Source organism: Camellia sinensis, chromosome 3 (genome assembly GCF_055761805.1).
Source record: "Camellia sinensis isolate YWXY chromosome 3, ASM5576180v1, whole genome shotgun sequence".
Classification (NCBI taxonomy): domain Eukaryota; kingdom Viridiplantae; phylum Streptophyta; class Magnoliopsida; order Ericales; family Theaceae; genus Camellia; species Camellia sinensis.
The window spans coordinates 158,989,377-159,001,564 of NC_138963.1; the positions used below are offsets into that span (position 1 = coordinate 158,989,377).

At 31.7% G+C, this 12,188-nt stretch overlaps 1 long non-coding RNA gene across 3 annotated transcripts; it reads left to right on the forward strand.

Moving 5' to 3' along the window:
• Positions 1-843: 843 nt before the first annotated feature.
• Positions 844-9,619, forward strand: LOC145822860 (uncharacterized). Of its 3 annotated transcripts, XR_014364699.1 has the most exons (7): positions 844-1,152; positions 5,843-6,006; positions 7,293-7,428; positions 8,285-8,439; positions 8,676-8,718; positions 9,086-9,182; positions 9,443-9,619. It is a non-coding gene; the product is annotated as an uncharacterized LOC145822860 (long non-coding RNA). The 3 variants fall into 3 exon arrangements; XR_014364698.1 differs by lacking the exon at positions 844-1,152 and having other exon boundaries at positions 8,285-8,511; XR_014364697.1 differs by lacking the exons at positions 844-1,152; positions 9,086-9,182; positions 9,443-9,619 and having other exon boundaries at positions 8,285-8,511; positions 8,676-9,056.
• Positions 9,620-12,188: the final 2,569 nt, after the last annotated feature.

The window sequence follows — 12,188 nt, forward strand, 5'->3', positions numbered from 1 at the left end:
ATTCTGATCAATACTCATAATCAAACTCTTTTTAAAATTCAATTAAAATTTTTTATTATTAACAGAAAATAATATTAATCAATTTTTTAATTGAAAATACTACAAAGGAAATAATTTTTTTTCAAAATAAATATTCAAAAAATTTAAATCATAAATATTTAAATAATTTAAATAATCTAAAAAATTTAATAAGTAAAAAATTAAAATAAATATTCAAAAAATTTAAATCGTAAAAATTTAAATAATTTAAATATTCATAAAATTTAAATAATTTAAAATGTTAATATTTTAAATTTAAAAACAATTTTATACTCAAATCGTAACCAAACACATAAAACAAAACTCAATTAAGAAATTATTTTTAAAACTCATAACCAAACACATAACTCGAAACTCCATACTATTTTCACAACTTTACACTCAAAATAGTAACCAAATACATAACAAAAAAATTAAAATATTTAAAAATATTTTTATAAAATAGAGTTTGAATTTATTTTTATAAAATATTTTAAAATTTTAAAAATTAAAATCGTAATATTTTGAAATTAAAATATTTAAAAATATTCAAAAAATTAAAAAATTAAAAAAATCGTAACATATTTAAATATTAAAATATTTAAAATCTTAACAAAATTAAAATATTTTTAAAATATTAAAATATTTAAAAAATTAAAATATTGATTTGAATTGAGTTTTGAAAAGAGTTTTTAATTATGTGTTTGGTTCTGAGTTTTGAAAAGTAATGATTATGTTTTGAATTGAGTTTTGAGAAATCTGTGTAGAATTATGATTTGAAAGCTCAAAACAAACAGCACACTCAAATTAATGGGTGAAACTATAATTTGAGAGGTTTACCAAACGGAGCCTTAGATTCTTCTATGGTAGCTACCAAATGATCAAATTTAATTGGAGGGCTCAACTTTTTTTTTTTTATTATCTTAAATTGTCTCATCTTCTGCTATGTTTCTGTTTTTTTCCTTAGAATTTGAATTATTGCTATTTGGAAGGACCCAAAGGTCAGCTCTTTTGTGCACTTGAATTGAACGGCTTATTACACTGTGAGGGTTATTGGATTGACAGTAACGTGAGAAGAGGAAAGATGTAATTGAATATGTTCAGAGACTCATCAGATGTTCTCTTGGATTTGAGGTGAATTCAATGCCTCACTTTTAGTTTTGTGTGGTTAAATTGTTACCTGGGTCATCCTGTGTTGGTTCTGTTTTGTGGGTATATAGTTTTTTGATTATTTATTTACTTTTTTGCAATCTTCAATATATAGTTAGAGGAACCCTCTTTCATGTTTGGAGGAGTTGAAATTATTGTTCAAATGCATGTGAGAGCAATTCAATTTCTGAGGTGTTCAGGCATGGTTATTTTCCAGTGAAGAGGCTTCACTCTACTTTTCTGTGTATCCTGTGAACAGTTCTTTTGTTCTTTGTCTTAAATTTTTTAAGTTGTGTTGGTATGTTGTTGTTGTGGATATATTTGATGACTCATTTCCATTCAGTATTTGTTGAATTTTATAGGGGTTGACAATTTAGGGGAAATTTTATTGTTTATGGCTTCCCAGTGAAATCAGGAATTCATTATGAATGATCACTTAGGAAGCATTTTAGCTCTTATGTTTAGATGATTTGAGGCAGTTAAGCTGGCATTGGCGTGGCTATCTAACACTTGTTGCATCTGGCATTGTTGAGTCACCCACATATAGTGTAATAATTTAATACAACCTGAGGGATTAAGGGCTGGTTTGGCAACCTTAGAAAAATCCAAAAAGTCAAAAAGTTATCCAAAAAGTTAAAAAGTTATCACTATTCATAAAAAAAAAAAAAATTAAAAAATTAATATATAAATATTAATACAAATCAAAAAGTTGGCCCAAATGATGTACTGATGTGATGCTGTCAGTCGCTGATAGAGAAAAAAAAAATTTACAGTAGAATATTAACTAAATTAGATGGTAAAGTTGGGCCCGTGGAGGCCCACCATGGGTCCCGTTTTGATAATTTGAACCGTTCAATATGTAGAACTCGTCTAGTACTATATGCCTGTAAAAAATCACTTATATCGGATATTGCTAACTACATGATCAAATCAGTTTTGTATAAAAATGGATAGTGTTATAGTTAATAGTTAACAGTTAACAAGAAAAGCTAACACGATCAAATAGTTATCGATATCCAATCAATTTGATTTTTTACAAGCATATAGTACTTGATGAATTCTACAAATTGAACGGTTCCGATTAGAAAAACGAAAACCGTGGTTGGCCCCCACGGGCCAAACAACACCATCCAATCAAAGCCCGAGAAGGAGACAATATTTCCTCATCTACTCACTCAGCCGGTCCACTGCCAATTCATACCATCTCTTTATCCTATCTTCTCCGACACACATATTTATACAATTTTTTAATACACATTTTTTTCATAAAAAGTTAGAAAGTTAACCCAAACATTCATATTTTTTTTCTCAACTTTTTAGTCTAAAAAGATAAAAAGTACACTTAGGCCTCGTTTGGGAATAGGCTAATTTAGTAACTTTTTGGCTATTTAGCTAAAAAAGTAGGTAAAAAAAACTTATATGTTTGGGATGACTTTTTGGCTAATTACGAAAAGATGTGCAAAAAGTAGAGAGAAAAGAGAATCTTTGACTTTTTGGTATGAGTTGTTGGCTTTTTGGCTAAAAGGGTAACTTTTTGGCTTTTTGGCTAAAAAGGTAAGTCCCTAAACGGGGCCTTATTTAGGACACTCCAAACAACCCCTTGTGGACATCCTTTGATCGTGTAGTGTAGCCTATTTGGTCTTGAATATATGTGAAACATTGCATTGAAAAGTTAGTTAAGAAAGGTTTTGTTCAACCTATTTTAGGGCAATTAATAGATTGGGGAAGTGTTTCTACCATTTGCCACTGCCCTATGATCTAATTGTGGTATGCCTTTATTGCAGTCATTATATTTGGCACCCATTTTTTTCATTAGTTCTTAGTTCTTCCTTTTCTTATTCATTTTTGTAGGAAGAAGGAAAAAAAAACCTTAGAAAGTTACTATCACAAACCCCAACAACCACTTAATGAGAGGGGCTGTTAGTTATGCGATTACTAGTTTTTGGGGGCGAGCGTGTATTTCAGGGAGTTAAATGTATTTGTTAGAAATATCAACGGAGGTCATTGTAATTTACCCTAAATAATGTTATGTGAAATATTATCTTTGACATACATTAGTTTTTCTAATCATTCTTGGGACGGAGAATTTTTTGATTTTTTTAAAAAAAATTATTTTATGCATGTAAGAGAGACAGGATTTTTTTTTTTAATCATTTTTCATTCTTTGTTAACTTGGTTTCCTTCAAGTTTATTGCCAGGGGAATTTATGTTTGTCAAAACCCTTAGTGGGGGTCATTGTAATTCACTATTTTTTATTTTAAAAAAAATGTAATGGGGAGTAATCTGTTTTTTTGTATGAACCTACATTGTTGTGTTGGAAATTGTTATATCAAATCAACCCATATGTTATATCAGCCTACCCCCATCAGACCATGATTCGTGATTGGCAAACCACCTTGTTTTTTGATAGGTACTGTATTGTAGTAGAAAAGAGTAACCAAGGGTGTGCAATCCATTTGCAAAATATGGACAATCAACATGGAAGAGTGCAAATGATGTGTAAATGATGATGTAAAAGGATCTTTGAATTGTTTCTTCACTTTGAACCTATTTGAGGGAGCTAATATCTATAATTTAAAATAAAATAAAAAAAGAAGAAGAAAGAGGAAAAACGAAAAGAAAAAGGCAGCTTTGAGTAGTTTCTTTAATGTGTTGACAAAAGATACAAGTCATGTTAAGGTTGTTTTAGATCCTTCCCATTTCGATTAGGATTTGTACCCTTGCTCCCTCTTTCCACCACTTATTTGTTCATTTGTTTATTTTTAATAATTTAGCTACTAGGCTTAAGAAATGCATGTGAATCAATTTGTGCAATTACTTGAGTTTTTTATTTCCCAATTTTTTGCCCTGCTTCAGCTAAGTTTCAAAATCTTGGAAGTCCTTGTATTTAGTTGCTCTCTCTTTTTCTCTCTTGGGCTTTTGTCAACCTCTTTCTTTGCTGTTCTTCACCACCTTTTACTCTCCTAAATCTCCTTTCAATTGTTTCATTAAGGCTGCACTTGCTTCAATTTGGGCAGTTTCTTGAGCATTCTACATCTGTTTACCTCTCATCTCCTATGCTCTATTTCCTAGACTTAAGCACTTCTTGCTGAAACGTGTCAGTGGTTGTGTTCTAAATGTAGAGTTTCTTCTTTATGAACAGCAGTCTGACTTTGTTAGTTATTAATGTTCCTATACTTGGAAGATTGTGGCACATACACTCATTTTCTCTTAAAGTGGAAAACCATGAAGATCTCCACTTTAGGAGCTGAGATATGTTGTTACTAATGCCAAAGGATCCTTCCACACTTCAAATTAAAATTAAGATTCATATCTCCAATTGTATGAATTTTTTATACAGTTAGGTTGTATATTATCTTTACTCATGTGGGGAGGACTATTACTCCATTTTGTTGAAGTACCTTTAAGTTGAGCTTTAACAGAGACATAACAGAGGTGTCAGAGAATCAATTTGGGTTTATGCCTGGTAGGTCAACAATGGAAGCGATCTATCTTTTGAGGAGAGTAATAGAAAAGTATAAAGAAAAGAAAAGAGACATTCATATGGTGTTTATCGACCTTGAGAAAGCATATGACAGAGTGCCCCGAGATATAATATGGTGGGCGTTAGAGAAGAAAGGGGTGACAAAAGGCTACATTGACGTGATTAGGGACATGTATGAAGGGGTGGTGACCACTATTAGATCGCCAGCTGGAGAAACAAATGAATTTCCTATCACTGTAGGGTTACACCAAGGATCTACCTTAAGTCCTTATCTTTTTGCTTTAGTTATGGACGAGTTGACGATAAATATTCAGGATGACGTGCCATGGTGTATGCTTTTTGCAGACGATATTGTGTTAGTGGATGAGACTAGAGAAGGAGTTAACACAAAGTTGGAGATCTGGAGAAAAGCTCTTGAATCTAAAGGGTTTCGAATAAGCAGAACTAAGACAGAGTACATGGAGTGTAGATTTAGTAACAGTAACAATGAAAGCAGAGGAGAAGTGAAGATTGAGAACCAAGAACTGCCTAAGAGTGAACATTTTCGTTATTTAGGGTCGATTATCACAACAGCGGGAGAGATTGATGCAGATGTGGCCCATAGGATTAAGGCGGGATGGTGTAAGTGGAGAAGTGCGTCTGGGGTATTGTGCGATAAACGAATACCCACTAGACTAAAAGGTAAGTTTTATAGAACGGCTATTAGACCAGCTATGTTGTATGGGACGGAGTGTTGGGCAACTAAGAAACAACATGTAGATAAGATGAGTGTGGCTGAGATGAGGATGCTAAGGTGGATGTGTGGTAAGACTAGACAGGACAGGATTAGGAATGAGTGTATTCGGGAATGGGTAGGAGTAGCACCGATAGAAGATAAGTTGAGAGAGAATCGTTTGAGATGGTTTGGTCATATTCAACGGAGACCAACAGAGGCAGTAGTGAAGAGATGCGATGCTGTAACGGTAGATAGAAGTGTTAGGGGACGGGGTAGGCCTAGATTAACGTTGACTAGCGTTATAAATAGAGATATGAATCTACTTAATTTGACTAATGAAATGACCTTTGATAGGGCCGCGTGGAGAAGAAGGATTCATGTAGCCGACCCCATTTGATGGGACTTAAGGCTTCGTTTGGTTTGGTTTGGTTTACCTTTAAGTTGAGCTTTACTGATTCTTTATGCAAATTTTGTAGGTTTTCCCATATGGCTTTGTGCCACTAAAGACCTACGTTTCTGATGGAGATTTTGATTTGACTGCCCTTAGCAGTCCTACTGTTGAGGAGACTTTGGCCCCGTGATGTACTTACTGTTCTGCAAGGAGAAGAGCAGAATGAGAATGCCGAGGATGAAGTGAAGGGTACACAATTCATTGATGCTGAGTTTTTTTTTTTTTTCTCACTTTAATGCTTTATTGTAAAGTTTTGTCTGAGCTTAATAATCGAAGGAAAATTTTATGAGGTAATAATCGAAGGACGAAATATAAGTTTTTATGTCGTGATCTTAAGTTAGATATGGATGAGTGCAATCCCACAAGTTAAGGAGGCATTGTCTAGTTGGCCCTACTTTGCCTTAGGTATTATAAAGAAAATATTCGGGTTAGGATAAGAATTGAACCACTTTGATCGGATACATTATTTTTAAACTCAAAATCAAACTAACGTATTGACAAAATTGAACTATCTCAACTCACAGAGATCGAGTTGATTTAACTTTCAAGTTTTCTGAGTTTTTTTGTTGCACCCTAATTGAAAGCAGTAAGTGTTTGACAACAGTATTTAGTGTCATTAAAAGAAGAAATGTGAGCAGTTACGTACGAGTAATTTTAGTATAAAAAGTGCATGACATAAGGTCACACCATGTTATTAATCATCTTTTAATCACACCATGTTATTAATCACAAGTGTTTTTTTGTTGCAATTGAACTGGTTTATTTGACAACAACATTCACTCACTCTCTAACCTTATCATATACATGTATATGTGTGTATGTGTGTGTTCGTGCTTATATAAACATACGTTAATGTTTTGAGTGTGTTTATGTTTAGGAAATCTTCAGTCCTTACTCAAAATTTTATTCAAATTTGAGTAAAAGCTTTATTTGATATGAAGCACTCTAATGGATTAGCTTAGATTTAAACATAAATTTTGAGGAAAAACTTTCTGACTTTCTGGTATGCTGCGAGCTAATAAAAGTTGCACACTACATGAAACTGGACAAGTTACTTCAGAAAATGTCTCAAATATGCATTGGACAAGTCTGTAATATGATATTTTTAAATGCATTGGACATGTTGCCAATAAGTTGGAAATATGTTTTTCTTTCCACATAAATTGTGAAAAACTTGGATATTAGAAATGGAAGCAATGAGATGCAGCAAGGTTTCAAACAAAGGATGGAGAGTTGAGAGGTGTGGGGGAGCACAAGATTTGTATTATATGTGTATGTGTTATGAGCTTGTGCATGAGTGTGTTTGTATCTTACCTTACCATCTTGTCCATGTCCTAGTTTATAACAATTTATTGTCTTTACATCTATATGGTGCCAAATCTATCTCTAGTTGTGCCCTGTCTTTGTGTTCATGCATGAAAGATCTGTATGGTAAGTATCCTCATTTCATTCAAGAGATCCGTTCTTTTATGTAGGACGCTGACCACTCCAGTTGAACTCACTAAATGTTTGAAGTCTATTAAAGATCATGCCTTTTTTGCATCTGATTATCCTGTTGTAATCACTCTAGAAGACCACCTTACCCCAGATCTTCAAGCTAAAGTGGTTGAGGTGAGTATAAGCATTTCTGTAGTGATTATTAACCATATTTAATTTAATATGCAGGTTAGTTATTTATTCATTTATTTAGTTTTTCCATTTTCTTTCTCCCTCCTCCCTCCATGCAAAGACTTTATTGTTGTAGAGTTAGTTTGCTACATGCACTTCCTACGTTGAATTCCTGAATTTTGTTCGTTGTTCTGTGTATATATAAGCTTTATTTCTTTACAAAAAAAGAATAACATCAACCAGGGTTCTTTTTCTTACCTTTTTCATAAATAATAATCAAGTAAATTGAAAAGTATTGCCTATAGAACCAGAATAACAAGAAATATTTTAACTAGTGTCTGTCTTTGCAAGAGATTTAGCCATTAGATGGGAAATATGATGGCCAAAGCTGCAATAGGGTTTATCGTTCTGTATAACTATGTAATTAGGAGCACTAATAGAATCATTGGTCTGTTTCTGATTCAAAGGACAATTGATTTTTTTAAGTTTCAAAAATTCTGAAATAAAGCTCAAGTCACATGCACAGTTTAATTGGTCAATGCTCAACTAGATTCTTATGAAAGCTACACAAGTGGCTGAGGAAGCTAATAGCAACTGTTCAGAACAAAGCTTACCAAAAGAATCTCCCATAATAGTGTAGTCATCAAATTTTTAGCCTTCTACAGCGTGGTTTGAAATTGTTTGAAGCAATGACTAATCACATCATTATTTGCACCATAAGTTGTATGCAATTGAACTCACCAATCTATATGTGAACTGTGCTTTGACTGGATGATTGATTTGAGCTTTGGAGATTTATTTATTGGAAGTTTAAATAGACAAAAAAATAAATACCAAGAATGTCTTTTTTTTTTGACAGGGCTATGGACAATCATTGTGGTTGATACATGGGATGTTTAGGGCCAATGGTGGTTGTGGATATGTGAAAAAGCCCGATTTTTTTTGTTAAAGGTCAGTCCAAAGAATGAGGTCTTCGATCCCAATGCTACATTGCCAGTCAAAACAACTTTGAAGGTGAGTGAAGCATATTCAGATCTGATTACCTCATCTAAGAAGACTTTGGATTCTCTACTGGAATTACAGGAGGTAAGAGATTATCTGACCCATTTACTTGCCTTTTTTCTTTTCCTTTTGTGTTGTGTAGGATTCTAAAAATGTGATGAGTAGTTGATGCTTTCGAAGCATTATTAAAATTTGATGTACCTGTCAATCTCCGTTCCTTTGTTTACATGTTATGCTTATTTTGACAGGCATTACTTGAGAAGAATCCATCCATTGCTCAAGTCACAGATGGTATGGCATGTAATTTTTTGTAGGCCATTATGAAACCTGAGTGTTAGACATTACTTTCTTTGAAATTCTTTGTATCAAGTAATATAGTGATGTTTGTGTCCTCTCCTTCTGCTTTGAGCAAAAAAGTTATGAAAGTATATCCTTTAAATTTTTTTTGAAGACTGTTTATCATGAATAAACTGTTAGGTAGTACTCTGTATGATATATTAGATTGTCAATTTGGGAATTTTGAACCCCCCCAATTTGTACTTTGGGATTGTATCTCTATTTGACTTTGTATATGATGGTGTCTAGAACATTTTTTACAAATGTGCAATTACCAGTATGTGTATACCCAAGGAGTAGAGTTGTTTTTATTCTTTCTAAGGTAACTTTGGCCAACCTCCCAAGCGTTCAAAAGTTTCTAGGAGCTCAAATGGAGAAGATGATGAAAAATGGTCGCAGATATCTGAAATGCACTCAAGGTATTTGCACAATTAACATTTAATTGCATTTCTTAAACGAAGTTGTTGGTTATAGTAAAATTTCTGTAATTTTTGTGGGTAAAATGACATTTTGTTTTTATATGCTTCATGTCATGCTAGAGGGTATTATGTTAAGACATTTGAAGGGGTGTGATCAGTCAGATTTTATCTTTTGTATGACTAGAATAATCTCTACAAATAGTTAGTTTATTCATATGCTTCTAGCAGTTTCTGAATTAATTTGTGTTTTCATTTTTCAGGTCAGAAATTTCTTGGAGAGATGCAAAATATGGTCAAAGAATTCAATAACTTTTTCAAGTTTTTTCATTTTTTAATATATGTAAGCACAATTTAAAACTTTTTATTTAATTTTTTTGTATATACTTTTGAACATATTTAACTTTTATTTATGAAATATATGACGTTATTCTATTCAATATGTGATTGTGATTCAATGTATAGTGTATCGTGTGTATTATATTCTTGAAATGCGAGAACAAAAATAATATTGATTATTCTTTAAATATGTCGAACTTTTTTTTTATCACACTTATTAATTGTAATGAGAAATGTATATAATGTGTGATCTTATCTCATTATTAATCAATGTATTATTAGATATTAATCACACTTAAAATCTGTGATTTAAATATTTATTATCACAAGTTTTATTAGTTATTAATTACACTTAAAAAATGTGATTTAAATGTTATTAATCACACTTAAAAGATATGATCTAAATGTTTATTATCACATGTTTTATTAGTTATTAATCACACTTAAAAGATATGATCTAAATATTTATTATCACATGTTTTATTAGTTTTTATTCACACTAAAAAAATGTAATTTAAATGTTATTAATTACAATTGAAAGATGTGATCTAAATATTATTAATTACAATTGAAAGATGGAATCTAAATATTATTAAAAATGATCATTTTTAATTGCATTCTCAAAGATGTGTGATTGATATAGGGTCTCGTGACTCCTTTAATTTGGGCTACACAAGACAGACACATCAATCCTTCCATACCCAACTGGATTCCAAAGGCCGAGATGACTTTTGTTGACTCTACAAATCTACAAATCAGTACTTTTCTATCAAATTAACTAGTTAAACTATTGCAGCTGCAATCAGGCGATCAATGTTAATTGAAATATATATATATATATATATATATATATATATATATATATATATATATATATATATATATATTTTAAATAAGGTGATTAGTTACACTATTCATCTTTATAATTTTTTTAAAATTTTATTTTAATTTTTAACAATTTTAAATAATTTCATTTTTAACAATTTAAAATAATTTCATTTTTGTTCTACTATGATCTATTTGTCATTTGTTATTGCTATTTGAGTAAAAAAACCAATGCATGCAACGTGCATATGCATTATGGTAAACTCCTGCTAAAATAAATAAATAAATAAATAATTGAATAAATTACACCAATCTACTTTAGTCCTATTTAGCATTGGATTTTCAAAAATAAATTTCAAATCAATGAAAAATTATATAAATATTAATAATTAAAATTATAAATTTTTTAATTAATATGTAGTTTATTTTTTCTTACTTCATTTTAGTGTAATTGTCCCTTTAGTAATTACACCCATAATGTTTTTTTAAATGAAATACTAATGAAAAATGACAGTCAACTATTGCGACAACAATGACCAATGGGAGGATAAGAACAAACGCTATGGAATCTTTTTTTTTTTTAACGTTATGGACAAGAACAAATACTATGCAATTATATAATTTTGATATAATTATACTGATTTTTCTTTTAATATGGTTAAATAGATTAAAATTAGGAGAATTTTTTTTTAAGGTTTCTAATATTAAAATTTTATAAGATAAAGGACGTACAATATTTTTATAGTAGTTAAGGTCTCTCAACATTTTCACAGTAAAAATTTGACTTAGAGAAATTTTGCCCCTGACTCAGAGAATTTTTAAAATTTCTCTGTGAAAATTGAGATTTCTCTAAGTTGGGGCAAAATTTCCCTGAGTCGGGCAAAATTTTTCTAAGTCAAATTTTCTATGTGAAAATGTTGAGGTATAGCTTTTCTGGTTTAGACCAGACCCATTTTGTATTTTGGACTCGAATTTCGTAGCCTCGTATGGTTGTTCATGTCTTTTCCCTCTTATTCTTCCTTAAATTTGATTATTGGATTATATTGGTTTTGTTTGGAATAGGTTGGTTGTTTAATTTTCGAACCTTTGTTGCCCAGATTTTTGCTCCTCCGCTCGAGCGGCACTTTTTGTACTTGAGTGGGCTTTGCAAACTTTTAATATTTTTTTGCAGACCTGCAAAATACTAGAAGAATGTATTCCACGCTTGAGTGGCGTTTCCTACGCTTGAGCGGATGGACGCTCGAGCGGCCAATCTTGAGCTTGAGCGATGTCCTTTGTTTGCAAAACTTTTGAAAGTGTGCATTTTGCGCTCGAGTGGAATTATGTGTCTGGCGCTCGAGCGTACTGCTTGTATATCAGTCCGTGAAGACGACTTTTAAGTTCACTTTTTCATTTCTCTCTCTCTCTCTCTCTAAAACTTTCCAAAAACCTAGATCTTGAATCTCTCTCTCTAAAACTCACTTTCTCTTTACATTTTTACCTAGATCCATTTGGTTCTCCACCCTAGTGCCTTTGAGAAAAAGTTAGAGCATTCCTAGAGCTTCGTTTTGAATCGATTGGAACTTAGTTTTGGTGTCATTAAAGTTTCCACCTTGTTTTATTCGTCTTCTAAGCTTGAGGTAGGGATTTTCTACACCTTCTTATGGGTTTTGACATAGTTATTGGTTATTGTGCAACAATGGTGGGTTTTGGGAGTATTTTGGAGAAACCTAGGGTTTGGGATGTAAAAATCAAAATAGGGGTTTCTAGTGAATGTGCTATAAATAGTCACGGGGCTTAAAAATGAGGTTATATTGTGTCATAATAGTTGATTTTGGCATTTGGGTTGGTATTTGGGAAATAGGG